General features: G+C 36.6%; 1 protein-coding gene across 3 annotated transcripts in view; it reads left to right on the top strand.

Moving 5' to 3' along the window:
• The window catches only part of GABRG3 (gamma-aminobutyric acid type A receptor subunit gamma3), a 712386-nt gene that overhangs the window by 585954 nt on the left and 107060 nt on the right, over positions 1 to 19372 (top strand). The window lies entirely within an intron of this gene.

Genomic DNA, 19372 nt, shown 5'->3' with positions numbered 1-19372 from the left:
AACACTTGCAGGAAACAATAATGAGTATATTCAATTCTATCCTAAATCTTGTATAAACTGTAAACCTGGAATGTTACATGGTCATTATTAATCTTTTCTTTCTCCCTTCAGGTAGTTAGCTCTAAGTGCATTCTCTCTGAAATCAATAAACAGTCATCATTCCCTTTACTAGAGCATCTAACAGTAGTTCAGTATACATTTTCCATTATCATTTTAATAATGCTGTTACTGAGGCCTGAAACTGCCTAAAAAGAATTTGCTTCACTGGAGCCTTTCTCTTTTAGTGGAATCTTAAATTTTTAAGGGCCATTAAGGAAAAATTGCTAATATTTCTGGTTATCACCATTATCTGCACAGGCAAAAGGTGGAACAATAAACAAACTAAAAAAATAAATCAGTGTAAACAGCTACAGAACATTCTTTATTTTCGTACCTCTCTTAATCTTCCACCATTTGTGTATGTGTGTGTATGTGGTGTGTGTATTGGTGTATAGGTGTATACATGTAAGTGCATCTGTGATGTATTATGAGTGGTCATATGGCATATGTGTGGTATGTATATGTATGCATGTCATGTGTGATTGTGTGTGTATGTATGTAGGGTAGGGATGAGTGTGTGCACATGGTATATAAGTGTGTGTGTGTGTGTGTGTGTGTGTGAATTAAACCTGAAGATGCTGCATCTCCTAATTCCAGACCATTAAACAGAGCTTCCAGACTCCAGAGTTGCAGGGCTTTCTAATGGGATATTACTGGGTACAGTCTGGCAAAGGAGGCAGAAGCAAGTCCAGCGGAAATGTGTTTTTCCTTTTCTTGTGAACATTCAGGAAACTAGGCCCAAAACTCCATTCCATTGTCCTCTTCCTCTTGATACCACACTGAATCTCAGTCTCCATCTATATCAGTTTCAAGGGAAACAGAATTGTAGGGTATAAATGAATTTATTATAGGAATTGGCTTATGTGACTATAAAGACTACAAAATCTCATGATCCACCATCTGCAAGATGAAGAACCAGGAAAGTTGGTGGTGAAATTCAGTCTGTCTGAAGTTCTAAGAATCAGGGGAGCTCATGATGCAGACCCCAATCTGAGGACAAAAGAAGATAAAAAAAATACATCCCAGCTCAACAGACAAAAAAAAAAAAAAAAAAAGTGGGGGAACAGATTTACCCTTCCTCTGCTTTCTGTTTTATTCATACCCTCAACTGATTGAATGATGCCTGCCCATTTTGGGGAGGGCCATCTGCTTTAAGATTCCACCTTTTCTGATATTTCCACTCCTATCAGAAAGGGAGACAGAACATAAAGACTCCTAACTCTGGGAAATGAACTAGGGGTGGTGGAAGGGGAGGTGGGCGGGGATTGGGGGTGACTGGGTGATGGGCACTGAGGTGGGCACTTGACGGGATGAGCACTGGGTGTTATTCTATATGTTGGCAAATTGAACACCAATAAAAAATAAATTTATATTAAAAAAATTAAGATTCCACCTTTTTGGGAAGCCCTGGTGACTCAGCGATTTAGCGCTGCCTTCAGACCAGGGCCTGATCCTGGAGGCCTGGGATCAAGTCCCACGTTGGGCTCCCTGCATGGAGTCCTGCTTCTCCCTCTGCCTATGTCTCTCTCTCTCTCTCTCTCTCTCTCTCTCTGTGTTTGTCTCTCATGAATAAATAAATAAAATCTTAAAAAAAAAGATTCCACCTTTTCAAATGCTAACCTGACCTGAAAACACCCTCATAGACGCACCCAGAGATAATGTTTAAGCAGTTATCTCTTTAAACATCTATCTATTCCCTTAACCTAATTAAGTCCACACATAAAATTAACCATCATAAGTCCACCCCTTGTGAATACAGCACCCATACACATCTCCATAAACCATACTTAATCTCTAAATAAAGACAATACAAATCATAATTCCACCTAACATGGTACAGCTAACCTACCCACAACCAAAAACACACTAAATCCTTCCCCATAAGAGGTAGTTCCTACTCTTCTTGATATCCTGGAACTTAAATACTATAATATAAAGTTAATAATACCTAAATAATATTGGTATAAAGTTAATACATCTTATATTACCTAAGAGAATAAAAGAAGGAAGAAAAAAGATATTTGCTACTATATACATATATTTATAACAAAATAAAGACAATTACTCATGACAATTAATGCCCTCTTTTGTGTAACTGGTCATGTGTTTACAGCTGGTATTTATATGTGTCTTCTACTATATATTCCATATTGCCTTTGTCTTCAGCAACACTTCAGTTGGTCATGATTCTTTGCTTAACAGGATGGCCAGTCCTTCATTCCCAGAGTCTGGGAATGCTAGCAATGCTTGAATTGAGTTATAGTTTTTTATTTACCTTAATCACAGGGCATGGTCATACTAAGAGATACCCTGAGCAATCGCTTGTATTCCAGATATACTCTTCCTTAACTCCACTGTGGAGTGGTATCATGTAATTTCCCCTTTATATTCAGGATCAATCGCCCCAGCCAACAAAGTGCCTTCCTTTCCTATTGATTCAGAAGCATGAGGGATCCAAAGTGAACAGGTGGAAGTCTTCTCTTCCAGCTCAATGGGATCACTGTTGTGTATCATGGTAGAAATATTCTTTCTTTTGAAACTAAGACTTCTAGTCAGGGGAATAGGAAACATTTTGCTAGTGGATTGCTAGATAATGAGTGGTGCCACTCTCATTTTTATCCTTTGATTCCTGAAATTGTAAATTCTGGCTATCAGAGAAATAGCACCACTTCCTGGATGCTGATTCAGAGCATATACAAGGTATGTATGTGTCTTAGCCCCACAAAGTTTTGCCATCACTGCTGTTGCTCCTGAGTCTTCAAGAGGCCATTCCACCATTCTATGAAGTAAGCTGCTTTAGGATGGAGACTGTAGTAAGACTGGTGAATTCCATGAGCATGGGTGCATTGTCAGACTTCTTTTGCTGGCACATGCTGGACATTAACCAGTGCACTCTGCCTAAGGCATGACTATGTAGTATCTTGAGGACAAGCAAATGCAGATCACAGCGAGCCCATGGAAGGTGATTTATAGGGAAAATGTCTCTCTTATTCTTTAAATGCAACTAAATGACTCAGCACAATACTCTATCTTAGTGAATCACGTTGACCAATTATGCTGTTATCTTCTTTACTGCTTGGGGCAAAATACCACAAGACCATTTAATAATAGTACTTTTTTTAATTTTTAAAATTTATTTATGATAGTCACACAGAGAGGGGGGGGGGCAGAGACACAGGCAGAGGGAGAAGCAGGCTCCATGCACTGGGAGCCCGACTTGGGATTCGATCCCGGGTGTCCAGGATCGCGCCCTGGGCCAAAGGCAGGCGCTAAACCGCTGCACCACCCAGGGATCCCAAGTACTTTTTGACTGGTGACATCTATTTGTCTAGCCAATTCTCACACTGATTTAAACAGTGAAATTGTTTAATTTAATGTAGCCTTGATTACTGGGAACACAATCCTCTTTCCATGAAATTGTATCCCCATGCTTATTCATATGTTCATCAAGTCTTCAGAGGTGTTCCATAGCTGTGTCATGATTTGAGGAAATGTAAGCTTTATTTTATTATCTGGCTGAGAACCAATCAATTCCTTGTGGTTCCTTTGGATTAGAGACTGGGTGGCAATTAAATGTGCCTCTCAGGGGAGTCTCTTAACTGAACAGGACTCCCTTTCTCCATATGCTTCTGACAAAAAATAACCAAAATCTAAGCTTATTTTCCAAAGTTATTTTTTATGTGAGCTAAATGGATGCAAATTGATGCTTATAGCCTATATTAGAGGTTGCAGTGATGAGAGTCTAGGCTGTCCAGTCTTTTAGAGGATCTCTTGATTTCTGTGGTATCCAGGCATACAAGTGTAGTTCTCTAAGGAGGATGCTATGAGTATCACATCCCCAGGCACATTTTTTCTCTGACTTCCCTGTCTCTAGCATATTTCTGCCCTCACCCTTCTGGTTCCAGTGTTCCATGCCCATTATCTTCATGCTTTCATAGCTCGATTCTAACATCCTCTCTTAAAAATTTTTTCTTCCATCTCTACATTCACAGCATACATCCCTCCCCTGTACACATTCATGAGTATGAAGAGCTTGTTGTTCTTTGCCCTCTGTCTCAACAATTTTTAGATAAAATATATGATAGCTATTGAAATATGTTGGTGTAAAAATATGAAAGGATTATTATCTCTCTGTTCTCATGGTGAGACATGGAGTCTCAGAGTCAGTTCCCACATGGTGGTGGTTTGTTCTTTTGCCTCAGTCTTGCATCCTCATCATCTGTAATGAGTCCCTGAAACTTCACAATGAGCATATGCATTCTAAGGGCCATGGGCAGCCCGTTTGCTTCATCTGGACGCAGGTGACAATGCATGAGTTTTCCAAAAAGAAGGGAAACACCTTCCCCCCCAAAAAAGGGAAAACTCCTTTCAAGTATGTCATCATCCAAAACATGTCACCCTCCACAAAAAGAAACTGGAAAACAAATTACAGGTAGCATAATGAAATTCAACAATCAGAGTGATGCTTTGAACATGGATCTTTGGATAGTCCTTTGCAATTACATGGATGCAAACTATACATTCCTCAGACTGATATTCATTGTCCAATATTCAGAGTTTTTCTTTCTCATTTCTTGCTATCGAGTATAATTTTTCATTATAATCAAAGAGTGAAACTTGCATGTTTTCTGAATTTATCTCTTATTGGTTGTTTCTATTTTGGGGGAAGTGAGGGAAAGGTGAACATGGCTAACTGAATCATGGAAACCCTAAAAATCTGAGGGTCCATTTATAGAATTAGATTAGTCACTGCTCTTGTAATTGTTCAGAGTCCATACTTCTGGAGTTGGAGATGTATCCAGGAAGATTTGAGTTTAGTAACAAAGCATTGATCTTTGGATAAATTTAGGTATTATAATAATATAAACAGAAAAAAATTCAAATATATTACCGCTGTTAATATTTCTGCCCACCATTTCCTCAAATAGAATATTTTGTGTATTTTTAGTTTCTGGTTTTTTATATCGTTTTAGGCAGATAGACAAAAAAAAAAACACAATGCCTCTCTAGAGGCAGACTTTTCTGTGAAAAGTTGTTTGAGGCAACAATTCAAACAATGTGTAAGTTAAAGTAAAAGTCATTCCTTCCTTATGACAATCTATATCTCTGCTTGGCACTGAGCCATGGTTAGCTCATCATGTGCTTGTCCCATCCATTTGTTTGTTCATGCAAACATATACAGTAATATGTATAATAATATGTACATCAATATTCATAAGCATGCAATATCTTTTTTTAAAGATAAACTTATACTCAACATATCTTTCTGGATCTTGTGTGTTTTAAGGTGCTATGGGCACACTTCCAATCAGTGCATATTGTACTATGTCCTTCTTTTTAATGGCTGCAGTGTAATCAAGAATATGGATGGAGCACAGTTCTTCCACTTTCCAAGTTGCTGAAAATCATCATGGCAATAAACTTTTGTGTGTGCTTATTTTGTTTGAATTTTATTACTATTGTTATTTGTTTTCTGGGACTTAATTTCTATCAAATAAATTCACAAGTTAAATTTTAAGAGCACCAGGCTCTTTCAAAGCCCCAAGGAGGGATCCTAGGAAAATCTGCAAAAACAAGATATTCAAGCCATGCTATGTGATTATGCCTCCCCCTTTCCACATTGCCTCCCAAACACTTTAGAGTGAGCAATGGGAATAGTGGTGGCCACAGTTAGGATGCAGCAGAAGAGATTGATTGGAGTCAGAGGTGTCTGCACTTCACATCTGTGCATACATCTTGAGACATGTTCCTGAGTACATGCACCACTCCTGAACTTCTCTCTGGGGTTTCCAGGGGCAGCCTGCACTTCATAAACTTTTCAGAAACATGAGGTGAAAAGGTTAGAGTAATAGCTGACCGATCCTTTGTTGCTCATGGAAATCTAGGTGTTTACAATATCACTCAGCAAACTTCCCTCTCCTCCCCTCCTCAATCTCAGGGAGTGGGCTCACTTTTAAAATCACCAAATCCACAGGCCCCTTCTCATAACTAGAACTTGAGATTTCTAGCATCCTTATTTACATCATTCACATGCAGCCTGCCATCTGTTAGTGAAAATGGGGCCGGGTTCTACTGATGCACTGATGCCTCCAGTTATTGGAGGTATAAGCATTCCATATTTTCATGTTACTCCAAAGATTTTTTTAAATAACCACTTTAATGAGTTATATTTCATGTGTCAAGGAATTCACCAGTTTAAAGTATACATTTCATCAGTGTTTGGTATGTTCATAGGGGATGTCTGAGTAGCTCAGTGATTGAGTGTCTACCTTCAGCTCAGGGCATGTTCCCAGTTCTGGGGATCAAGTCTCACATCAGGCTCACTGTAAGGAGTCTGCTTCTCCTTCTGCCTATGTCTCTGCCTCTATGTGTCTTTCATAAATAAAATAAATAAAAACTTAAAAAGAAAAAAAGAATTACACAACACCTATCACTGCCTAACTTAAAATGTTTTCATTGTCCCAAGTGAACCCTGTATCCATTAGGCAGGCACTCCCTATTCTCCTCCCCACCACTAATGTATTTCTGTCTCTCTAGATTCGCTCACTGTGGACATTTCATATAAGTAGAATCATACAATATGTGGTTTTATTTTTACATTCATCAGTTTGTATACATTGTATTGTTTTCATTATTGGGCTATTAAGACTATTGCTGTTATGAACATTAGTGTACAGGTTTTGGTGTGAACATATTTTTTCCTTTCTCTTGGGTATATACCAGATACTGGTATGTATGGTTGACATTTTCAGGAATTGCTAAACTGTTTTCCATAGAAGTTGTATCATTTTACAGTCTTACCAACAGTATTTGAGAATTCCAACTTTTCCACATCCTTTCAAACACTTGCTCTTTTCTCCTTTGTTTTTAATTTGTCCTCACTCTAGTGAATGTGAAGCACTATCTTGTTTTAGTTTTGATTTTCATTTCCCTAATGACAACGATCTTGAGCATCTTTTCATGTCTTATTGATTATATATACATATACACACACACACACACATATATATACATCTTCCTTAAAATTTTATTCAAAACTATTGCTCATTTTTAAATTAGATTAACTTTTTATTGTTGAGATGTAAAGTTCTCATATATTCTGTATACAAGTCCTTCATCAGATGCATGATTTGCAAATATTTTCTCCCATTCTGTGTCAACATGCTTTTAAATTTTTATTATTTCTAAAAATCTTATAGGATATTAAAATTGTACAACAAGGCTAATAATTTCAAATATATGAATGGGTAACTCTTTGTGAGTAGCTGCATTTTTGCAAGTAGTGAGTGAGTGAAACCCTGGAAGACTTTGGAAGCCACATAAACACACACCCCCAAACACAGAGCACATGGATGCCTGACAGGCTGCACTAAGACAAGGATGATCAGAAGATGTGATCCCATTCACTTGGTGGGTGAATTGCCAATCTCATGGCCACACTAGGCCCTGCACACCTCAACTGGGCCCATTTTTCTTCCATTTTGTGAGATTAAGGATTGATGACACTTTTCTGAGAATTACAAAGGAAAATAAGGTATAATTAAATCTAATCTGGTGTATTCATCTTTTTTAAAGCTATGAAACTTGGGACACCTGGGTGGCTCTGTGGTTGAGCGTCAGTCTTTGGCTCAGGGCATGATCACGGAGTCCTGAGATCGAATTCTGCATCTGGCTCCCTGCATGGAGCTTGCTTCTCCCTCTGCCTGTGTCTCTGCCTCTCTCTCTGTGTATCTCTCATGAATAAATAAAATATTTTGAAATTTTTTTAAATAAAGCTATCAAATCCTTAAAAGTAATACAAAAATAAACATAAGCCCAAGAGTCTATTAACTTCCCACAGTCTAACTGCTGTCTCCCAATGGAAACACAATTTGAAAATCTTTATCTTTTACCAACTGGTTCCCTGAAGTGCAAACATCCATCCCATGGACAAATTTCATTTGTTTAAAAAACAAAAACAATAACAAAGCAAAACAAACAAACAAAAAACAGTAAGTTGTCAACATTTATTTTTTTAAAAGATTATTTATTCATGAGACACAAACACACACACACACAGAGAGAGAGAGAGAGAGAGAGAGAGAGAGAGAGAGAGGCAGAGACACAGGCAGAGGGAGAAGCAGGCTCCATGCAGGGAGCCTGTCATGGTACTCAATCCCGGATCCTGGGATCATGCCCTGTGCAGAAGGCAGGTGCTCAACTGCTGAGCCACCCAGGCATCCCAGTTGTCAACATTTAGAAACCAGGAGGTTTTATACAAAATTATATACTTCTGGTTTTTTTGAAAGACCAAAATATTTCTTGACTCTAGGCAGATACAGCAAGTGGGCACTTCTCTGGATAGGGGTGTGTACTGCAGGTCTCTATCACCCCAACCCCCTCATCCCAGTTCACCCCATTTATCTTCCCTGCTCCTGAAGGAGCAAATTCACCTCTAGATGGAGCTTTCCAACTTTTCAAACTAACCCTCCTGTAAAATATAATTTCCATTCCAGAATCAGGACATATATGCATATATGTACATACTAAAAATAACACAAAATAATATTTCTGAGGACAATGTATTATGCCCTCTGATATGTTCTTTTCTATTCCACTATATTTCATTTAAAAACTTGGATAGGATCCAATAAATTAATTTCAAAAATCCAGGGTTTCAGAAACACTATCCTAGACCACCCCATCCTATTTAAAGAGATAAAGCCTCAGGAGATTGACTTGTCTACTATCTAGAAACCAGGTAAACAATGTGTTTAGACCAATCAATAACCTACAAGCTTCAATTCAAGGGCCCTTATTTAATCATAAATACCCACTGAATGTTGGACTACTTTCAGTTGAAAAATCTCTGAATGAAGAATTTTAAGGAAGAATCTGACATGATTTTTAAGCAGTGGACAAAAAATTTTGTGACCTGAGAGTAGACCCTACAATACCCAGTAGACTCTACATACCTAGTAAATCCTACAATATCCAGGAGACTTTATAATATCCAATAGTCCCTACAGTACCCAGTAGACCATACAACATTCAGCAGCCCCTACACCACCCAGCAGTTCCAAAACTATCCAATACAGCCCTTACAATGTCTATTAACATCCTTCCTTGCCCTCCTACCCTGATAGTAATAAATTTGTCATTGATGACTGAAGCTGCCCCCAATCTTTGTAGCATTTTTGCGATATTGCATTGAGAAAATAACATTTTTCCTAACATCAGGAAAATTATTATTATACTTGGCTACATTAATAACCATAAACCATAAATTGATCACAGTTACCAAAGTAGAATATATTTATTCTTGCATAGAAACAAAAATAAATTTAAAAACAGCTTCTTATTGCATCTTTTAAATCAATAATGTCCTCTTTTGCCTCTAAACATTTCTCAAAATAGGTCAAATGCAACAGATAAGGAAGCTACCACTTAACTCTCATCATTCAAAACAAATATCACTTTTCTTTAGACAAAAGGCTGTCTAGAGTGTTATTTTTCTCTAAGGCTATTGCCTCTTGACCCAGTATATCCTAAGATGGAAAACACAAGAAGAGGGAACCAGAAGGCCATATAGGAGAGGATCCTCCAAAATTAAACATGTTGACAGCTGGCATAGCTACTACTTACTGAGCCTCCCTCACCCTCCCTTCTTTAGCCACCTAGGACTGGGAATCCATAGTGGAAAGCCTACTGGACAGCCCAACCTAAAGAGCAAAGAACTTTTCAATGCAGCATTTTGAGTGAGGGATGTAATTTTATTTTATATTTGGCACCACAGTAAGAACTACAATTGACATTAATTCAGTAATTACCATGGCTTGAAACACTGCTAAGCACTTTATATAATCTTTTAGTCAGTTTGGTCTGCTATTATAAAATTCTGTAAAATGGGCAGCTTAAACAACAAACATGTATTTCTCACTGGAGGCTGGAAGTCCAAGAACAAAGTGTTGACTAATTCAGTGTCTACTGAACGCCCTCTTCCTGGTCTACAGATTTCCCTGCTGTGTTTTTATGTGGCAAAAGGAAAAATCATCGTTCTTGTGTCTCTTCTTATAAGAACACTAATCCCATCACAAGATCTCTAACTTCATGAGTTTCCCAAGGTTCCACCTCCAGATCCCAACACATTGGAAGTTAGAGCTTCAACATATAAATTTGGTGGGATGGAAGGGACACAAATTTACACTCCATAAAAGTAATAATGTGCAGTCCTCAGTGCCACTACACTATTAGGGGCTAGGATTCCCATCTACTTTCTTTATATTTCACAAATTAGGAGCCTAAGACCTGGGAAGTAGCTCACTTAATTGGATGCGTAGTCTTAGAGCATCCACATGGCAAAGTCTGAATCCAGGCTGTAGGGTTGCTGGTACTCGTTTTTACATACTCATATATTTTAATTTTGATAAATCTTTTTGGCTTCCAATGTCTATTTTATTGTCTCAATATAGGCTTTGGTTTGCAAAATGTGTGAACATTTTCCCAGTCTTGTTTGCTCGCTCTTTCTTTTTTTCCTTCTTTCCTTCTTCTCTTTCTTTCTTTCTTTCTTTCTTTCTTTCTTTTTCTTCTTTCTTTCTATTTCTTTAAGGAAAAGAGTGCAATAAAACCCCATGTACTAGTTACCCAACATCAACATTTTTGTTAAAGAATACTCATATTTTTTAAAGAATACTTAGGTGCCCCTAAATGTTAATCCAGTGTCATTATCACTCAAAGGTAATAGTGATTCCTCAATATCATAGAACACTCAATCCATGGCCAATTTCTCCAGATTATTTTTTTTACAGCCATTTCAACTCAGTATCAGTCAAGGCCTACACATGACATTAGGCTGATATTTCCCTCAAGTCTCATTAATCAATACAAAACTCCCTCTATTTATTTGGACAGAAACTAGGGCATCTTATCTATCTTGTTTGTCATCCTAGATTTGGCTGATTGTATTTTCATGATGTCATGTATTCCACACATTTTTTTGAAAACTGGTAGTTAGCTGTAGAGACTTAGTGAGCTTTAGATTCAATTCTCTTGACAGGAATCCTGTATAATTTTGGTTACATCATGGCAGAAGGGACATAATGTCTGCTTGTCCTTCTTTAGTGGTATTAAGACAGACTCTCAGATCCATCAGAAGCTACAGAGGGGTATATTTTAATTACACCATTTTTTTCTTGCATTTGTTAGTTGTGGTTTTTCTTATCATTACAATTACACCATTTTTTCTTGCATTTGTTAGCTGTAAAAAAAGAACTTTCCCTAATCAGCATTTATAGCTCAAAATCAGTCCTTAGAAGGTCACCTAGGAAAAATGCATATTGCCCTTTATTTATCAATTTTCAGTATAATTTGTTGGCTCCCAGCACCTTCTTGTCCTTTCTCTTATTTGGAGTGAGGTCTGGTGTCTTTATCAACTTATGGTCCTTTTTGTTTTCTTTTTCATTTTAAACGTTTTTATTCCAGAACAGAGGTGGATAAACTATGGCTGGTAGACCTAATATAGCTTTCTGCACATTTGGCAAACAAAATCCTATTGGGCCATAGCCTTACTGATTGATTTGCCAGTCATTTATGGCTGCTTTTGTGCTACAGTTACAAACTGAGTACTTGTGACAAAACCCTATGTTCTTCAAAACTGATCATATTTATTGTCTAGCCCTTGACAGAAAAAGGTTCTTGACCCCTGCTTTAGAGAAGAATCTCTTCATCATTGTTTATGGTCCATTTTTATTGTCGACTATTTATTCATAGATTTTACTATTGGATTTTTGGCATCATTTTTTTCTCATTTTTATATGTAATATTTATTAGTATAATCAGTCCTTTTATTCTGATATATTAACCATATTTTTCTCAATTTGTCATTTGTTGTTTTTTTCTTTCCTTTAAGGGTACTTTTCACTACACTGATTGTTATATCATTTTTTTACATATTTACAATTTTATAAATATGTTTTATTAATGCTTTTAGATTTTGAGTCATTGGTAGAAAAGTTTCTTAAAATCTAAAGTCATAAAGGAATTCATTCTAATTTCTATTCTAGTACATGCATGGTTTTTTTCCATAGTTAGATCTATGAACCTTTTGGAATTTATCCTGGTGAATATACAATTCAAATTTATACACAGAGTGTATCCAACTTATGTTTTTCTCATATGGCTTCCACAGATCATAAACTCCTACTTCCTACTATTAATATAAGGTGCTGCCTTCATCATATACTAATTCTGAGAGAATCTCACTTATCTTGTTCCCTTGGTCTGCTATGTACCAATGCAAAATTGTGTCTAGTGTAGTCTTTATAATATAGACTCATTGCATTTCTCCTGGTGATTCTCATTTAGTTATTCTTTCAAATAAAACTGGTAAATAATCAACTTGTCTGGAAACGGGAAAAAAAGAAGCTAATGATTTTAATTGAGATCATTTCAAATGTACATATTTAACTTGGGTAAAATCAACACTTTTATGTTGTTGAATCTCCTTATGCAAGAATATGACATGTCTCTCATTTATTTGGTTTACTTTTGGCTCAGTAATAACTTATTGGCTGCTTCCTATACAATTTGCACATTTTTGTGGTAACTGGCTGTTTTATGAGAGTTTAAAAAAAATCATTTGTGTTGGTTTATCCATTGATTCTTCTGTGTCCTCTGGGTGCAAAATCATATTTTTCTTTCTAATTTGTGTGCCTCTTATTATTTTATTTATTTTTCTAGAAATATTTTGGCTAATGTATCCAATGTAATGACAAATAATAGGGAAGATAAAGGATATTTACTTGTTTTAAAAGAAAAAAGAGGGACACCTGGGTGGCTCAGCAGTTGAACATTTGCCTTCAGCCCAGAGCATGATCCTGGAGTCCCGGGATCGAGTCCCGCATAGGACTCCTTGCATGGAGCCTGCTTTGCCCTCTGCTTACGTCTCTGCCTCTCTCTCTCTCTGTGTGTCTTTCATGAATAAATAAATAAAATCTTAAAAAAAAAAGAAAAGAAAAAAAGAAAGTTTCTAGTACTTTCCTTTTAGGTTATTGGCTTCTTGTTAATGAAACAACAAAGCCAAAAGTTAACAGAAATACCCTGTAAAGATTAAAATCTTTGTCTTTTTTGTCTTACTTAGCTTTTTCTTAACATTGTTTTCTAGCTTCAAAAATTAGAAAATACCTTGTTTGGGGCCCTGTTTGGTCCAGTCAGTTAAGCATCTGATTCTTGACTTTGGCTCAGGTCATGATCTCAGTATAGTGGGATGGAGCTCGGTATTGGGCTCCATGCTCAGCACAGAGTCTGCTTGAGATTCTCTCTCTCTCTTCATTCTGCACACTCGATCTCTTTCTAAAATAAACAAATAAATCTTTAAAAAAAAAAAAAAAAAGAAACAATTTTAACAGGATACACATAGAGGGCCTGAAGAGAGTCTTTTCCATCACGGAAGCCAGAACTGAGCCTGGAGAGCGGGCATATCCTTTATGGTCATGACTCCTAATGCAAGTAAAATCACTTCAGTAAAATCACTACAACATGAGGCCAGCTGGACAGTTTGATGGAAAAGATTAGGAATTAACTTTGTTGATATGAAAACTTTATTTTCATAACCACAGGACACATTTATCTTTAAAAAATTCCCACCAAGCTCAGCGGTTTAGCGCCACCTTCAGCCCAGGGCCTGATCCTGGAGACCCGGGATCGAGTCCCACGTCGGGCTCCCTGTATGGAGCCTGCTTCTCCCTCTGCCTGTGTCTCTGCCTCTGTGTGTGTGTGTGTGTGTGTCTCTCATGAATAAATAAATAAAATCTTAAAAAAAATTGCCACCAAGTAATATTAGTTAATATCATATATACACACAAATTACACACATATACACACATGTACACATATGCAGAACTGACATTCAAGTAGAAGGAACCTGGTCAAAATAATATTAGAATAACTAATAAATAAAATTAAGAACAAAACTATAAAGTTATTATAATTAAATTTTTGAAATATTTATCTGAACATATTTTAAGGAAAGTTTACTTAAACATCAATACAAAGATAAATACAGAAATGATTGATGAATTTATTAATACAAAATTGGTGATGTTCAGTATATCAGACATACAACAAAAATACTAAGAGAGAGGAAACAATGGGAGGCCTTCCCTAAATGTTTCAAAATTACCCCCAAACAAGAGTTTCTATGCCTTGCCCAGGACTTTGGAAGGGCTTCTGCAAGTAAGGGCCCCATAACCCTTAGAACATTGCTTAACACATAATTACAGTTATATATAACAGCAATATGATAACGATGGTGGTGATGATGGTGATGGTGGTGGTGGTGGTGGCAGTATTGGGGAAGTTGATGATCACTGTGATGATGATGATAATCATGACTATGGTTGTGATGATATTGATGATGATGATGTATGCAAAGAGGAGGCATAGAAGAGAATTCAGCAGCTAAGTAAGATAACTAAATTTTCCTCCCACTTAAACTTTTCTCTGAAATCCCAACTACCATTATTTCAAGTTATTGCATGCATCTTCAGAAGACTAAGGTTAATTTAAATGTAAATGTGTTTTACTGAAAATGTTACATATAAAATTATCAACACATTCGTGTTGATTTATTTGTGGAAGGGAGGATACAATGGGAGGCCTTCTACATTAGAAATAAGAATGGAATTTTGTAAAAGGAGAAGTCAGGTAGAAGGGAGTTGAGAGAATGCTCCTGATTTATTCTGCAGCTTCTTCAAAGGTGAGCAGTGTAGCACTGGGGAAGTTATTTAACATTACAATGCTCAAATCAGTCCAGAACAGGATTAACATTAAACGGAAAATAAAAGTAGAAGTCCTATTGAGCCTATTGGTGTGCAATAAATAGAAGCCATAATTTGTTACTGTTATTATTGTTTTTAGAATTATGGCATAGGGAGATCAAGTGGTGGAATATGAATCTCAGTGACCACTTTCCCACAAAAGCAGTGAAAATACTGGCACAGCAACCAAAACCAGCCATTTTAGAGCACCATAAATTAATCAAAACCACAGGAAAAAAAGGAAAATTGTCTATTAAAGAGAAACTTCTGAATTTCAGAAAGACAACAGAGTCTGTACATATCACTATTCCCTTTCTCTCTGCCTCTCTGCCAGCTCATTGGCATGGTAGTTGTAAAAGATGTGCAGACTCACAATGAATGGAGAGCATAGACCTCTTTGGATACTCTGTTGAGAACTTTATCCCAAGAGTACTGTCAATATTTTGTCAAAACGAACAGTACTTGAAAATTTTCATTCCCTAAGTGCTGTGGCCACTTGATTTGACTCAGAGCTCTGCTCATCTAAAAAAATAAATTTAAGAAGTAGTATCACCAGGGCATTATAGAAAAAAATGGAAATATTCTGACAATGTTATATCTGCCTAAGTGTAATATCAGTTAGTACAAACAAAAGACCAAGCCAAAAAAGAAAAAAAATAATTAAAGCAAGACCTAGATACAGGGAACTTTGAAAACCTCCAGCAAATTCCTAAGGATCTATGTGCAGGGTTGTGTGCATGCCAAGAAAAGACCTAGGAAAAAATATCTCAGTCACTCACCTCCAGCTTTGATAAATTGTGAAAGCAGAAAATTAAAGCTAAGGCTGTCGAAAGTTTGAAGTCATGCCTTCACACACAGATTTCCTTGGCAAAGGTAGAAAGAAAAACAGGCAAGGCATTTAAGGAAACATTCTGGCTGATTATTGGCTGGCCACGAAATTATAACAAACCAAAGGTGAACTCTAGGAGACCATGCTTGAGAACAAAAATAAGAACATAAAATCAACAACAACATAAAGCTAGCAGAGAACTCAGGGACTACATACTGTGGGGAATACAGATTTACTAACTAATCTGGAAGAGTCACTAAGGAAATAAACAATAAGAAGAAAAATAAGAACAAAACCCAAAACCCAGGAACAACCATAACCCCTGGAGTGGAGAGAGGGTTGTGATATTAGAGTTTTTACAATAAATTATCTAAAATGTTTGGCTCCAATGAAAAATTACAAAACCTCCAAATAAACAGGAAATCACTGTGCCTCTCATGAATAAATAAAATAAAATCTTTAAAAAAAGAAACAGGAAATCACATCACATACACAGGAATAAAAACTGTAAATAGAATAATCCTTGAAGAATCCCAGATGTCAGATATACTAAGCAGACTTTAAGTCAGGTATTCTACATGCATTCAAAGAACTAAAATAAATCATGTCCAAGGAATTCGAGGCAAGGAAAGTCTGACAACTAGGTGTCCTTGAATAGAGAATATCTGTAAAAATAAATTATTAAAAAGAAATCGATTCCAATTCTGGAGTTGAGAAGTACAATGACTGAAATAAAAGATTCGCTAGCCAGCTACAAACAACAGATTTGAGGAGTCAGAAGAAAATATCAGCAGACTTGAAGGTAGGCCAGTAAAGATTATTTAGTAAGAGGAACAAAATGAAGACTGAATGGATAAAGATGTGTAGAAACCCATACACCAGTGACACATCATGAAAATTACCAATATACATTTAATGGAAGTCTCCGAGGATAAAAGCAGAGAAATAAGGCCAAAATTATTTGAAAAAGTAACAACCAAAAGAAGCTCAGCAAACTCCAATGAACTCCAAGAAATCCATACCTATCCACAGGAGAGTCAACTTGACAATTTCTCATCAGAAGACAGGTAACAGTTTCAAAATGTTGGAAAAAAAGGAAAAAAGGAAAAAAGACTGTCAACCAGTAATTCTATAACTTGCAAAATTCTTCTTCAAAAATGCAGGAGAATCAGAAGATAAGCCATAGAATGGCAGAAAATATCTGTAAAACATATGCCTGATAAAAGACTTGACCCAAAATATACAGATGATTCTTAAGACTCAACAATATGAAAACATATAACCCAGTAAATAAATAAGAAAAAAAATCTGGATACCTCACCAAGAAAGACATATATGGCCAATAAACCCAGCAAAGATGTTCAATATCTTCAGTAATTAAGGAAATGCAAATTAAATAGCAATGTACTACTTCACAACCCTTATATGACTATTATAAAGACAGATATTAGCAAATGCTGGAGATGATATGGAGAAATTGGAAACCTCATACATTACTGGTAGTGTTTTAAAGTATAGCCTTGAAAAACAGTCTAACAGTTCCTCAAAAATTTTAAATAGAGAGTAAACTCATGCCTTAACAATGTCACTCCTATTTATGCACCCAAGCAAACTGAAAACTTAAGTCAGCACAAAATCTCATACACAAGTGTTCATAAATGTTGAGCAAGTGAGTGGGTAATACCATTATTTGCTTAGGTAGAAAAAAGGAGGAGAAACAAGTTTGGGTTAAGGGAAGTGAAATCTGCTTTGCAACAAGATGTGAATCTTTTTAAAAGCTTTCTTAAGGATCTGGGAGTCCTATCTTTCAAATGTAATCAAGAAAGATAATATCCCAATCTCCTACTTTCTGTAGGAAGATAATACCCTAATTCAATGGGGGCCTTGCTCCAAGTTGCAAAACTACTTGTCATAAAAATATGTGAAGTCTTTGCTTATTTAAAAAGAAAACACTAATGTTCCATAACAGCATTATTCGTAAGAACATAGAAGTGACTCAAACAAACTACCTATCAACTGACAAATGGATAAGTAAAATATGGTATATTCATGTAGTGGGATGTTACTGGGTAATGAATAAGAACAAAATACCAACAGGGACTACCATATAAGCGAATCTTGAATACAATATACTAAGTGAAGGACATCAGTTCAAAAGATAACATGTCTGATTCCACTTATATGAAATGTCCAGAACAGGCAAATCTATAGACAGAAAATTCTGTCTTGACATATTAATGGATGCCAAGAACTGGATGAGATAGGTGATGTGTTGCAATGTGTCTAAGGAAGGGGAATGGAGAGTGACAGCTAGTGGGTCTGGGGTTTCATTTTGGAATGATGAAAATATTCTAAAATTGGGATAATAGTGGTACCACTCTAAAAATATACTGAAAACTACTGAACTGCATATGTTTTATGTATGCAAATTGCACCTCAACAAAGCTATTTAATAAAACAAGTTAAAAATAAAGAATTATGGTGTAAAGTACTTTTTCTGATTATGATAGTCTAATAGGAAAATAAAACAGGATAGTGGCTTATGACCAAGTAAAATGTTTGGTTACTTCATAAAAATGTCTGGGCCTGAGTCTTAGTGCCTTGATATCAATATTAATATCTCAGTAATGGTGACAATAATTTCACAGAACAATACACAATCAGAAAACATGGGACATATCTGTGTTCTATTTTAGCCTTTGAATGAGGGAGCCAATTTAGCACTGATGGGAAGAAAGGGAAAATACCAAGAAGACATATTGTCTTTAAGAGTTTTGCAAACTGATCTCTGCAATGTCTAATTAGAAATTTCCAACCACTTTATTAACATGTTTGTAGAAGTATGCACTTTTAATATTCAGGAGGTTAGTGAATACATTTCCTCCTACCAGTTATGCAATCAGTGTCTATATGAATCATGAAGGTCTAATAATACCAATGCTGTCATGTATTGAGTGACAACATGGGATCCAGGCATGCCCCAGGGAGCAGACCTGACCATAGAGCTTGGAGACAGTACAGTACTCCAGAAAGGAAGTTGTTGTCCCAGAAGTGGGGATCCAGGAGTTGAGAAGCAGTCATTAGGACAATTGGGGAGAGATTGGGGTCCTAGTAACAGCACCTGTCCATGACACCTGTCTCTGGGTAGGTTGCCACACTAGGCTTATGGCAGCAGAAACACACCAGCATCTTGCTTCCTAGAGTAATGAATGAGAATAAGCACTGGTCTCTAATAATGGTCAAAGCTCACGGATCTGAACTAGAGACTGATATCAGAACAGGACTGAAAGTCAGTGGACTTCTGGAATCCTGGAGTGATTGCCTTATTAAATTTGTCTTTCCTAAGATCTGAATGGACTAAATTATGGGGAAGGGTGAATGTGTGATAGATGTAGGCTGGGTGGTTAGATTTCAGAGTCTGGGAACTAGTGACACTCTGACCAGCATTTCTACTCTTTGAAAGTTGACCACAGCCTATGGTGACTGAAAGTGGCTCTCCAAGGCTAAAGAAATAAAGACAGTATCACCCTTATATGCTGTGCCCACACAAATAATGACCAGGCTTATGACTGTGAACATTTTGCTGATGCAGATTTACAGCAGGAACTCTTTGGGTTGAGAGGCCTTTACTAATTAACCTTTGAGTTTT

Source organism: Canis lupus, chromosome 3, assembly GCF_003254725.2.
Source record: "Canis lupus dingo isolate Sandy chromosome 3, ASM325472v2, whole genome shotgun sequence".
NCBI classification, from domain to species: Eukaryota; Metazoa; Chordata; class Mammalia; order Carnivora; family Canidae; genus Canis; species Canis lupus.
The sequence above is the reverse complement of the archived record's forward strand: the minus strand, read 5'-3'. Positions and strand labels throughout refer to the sequence as shown.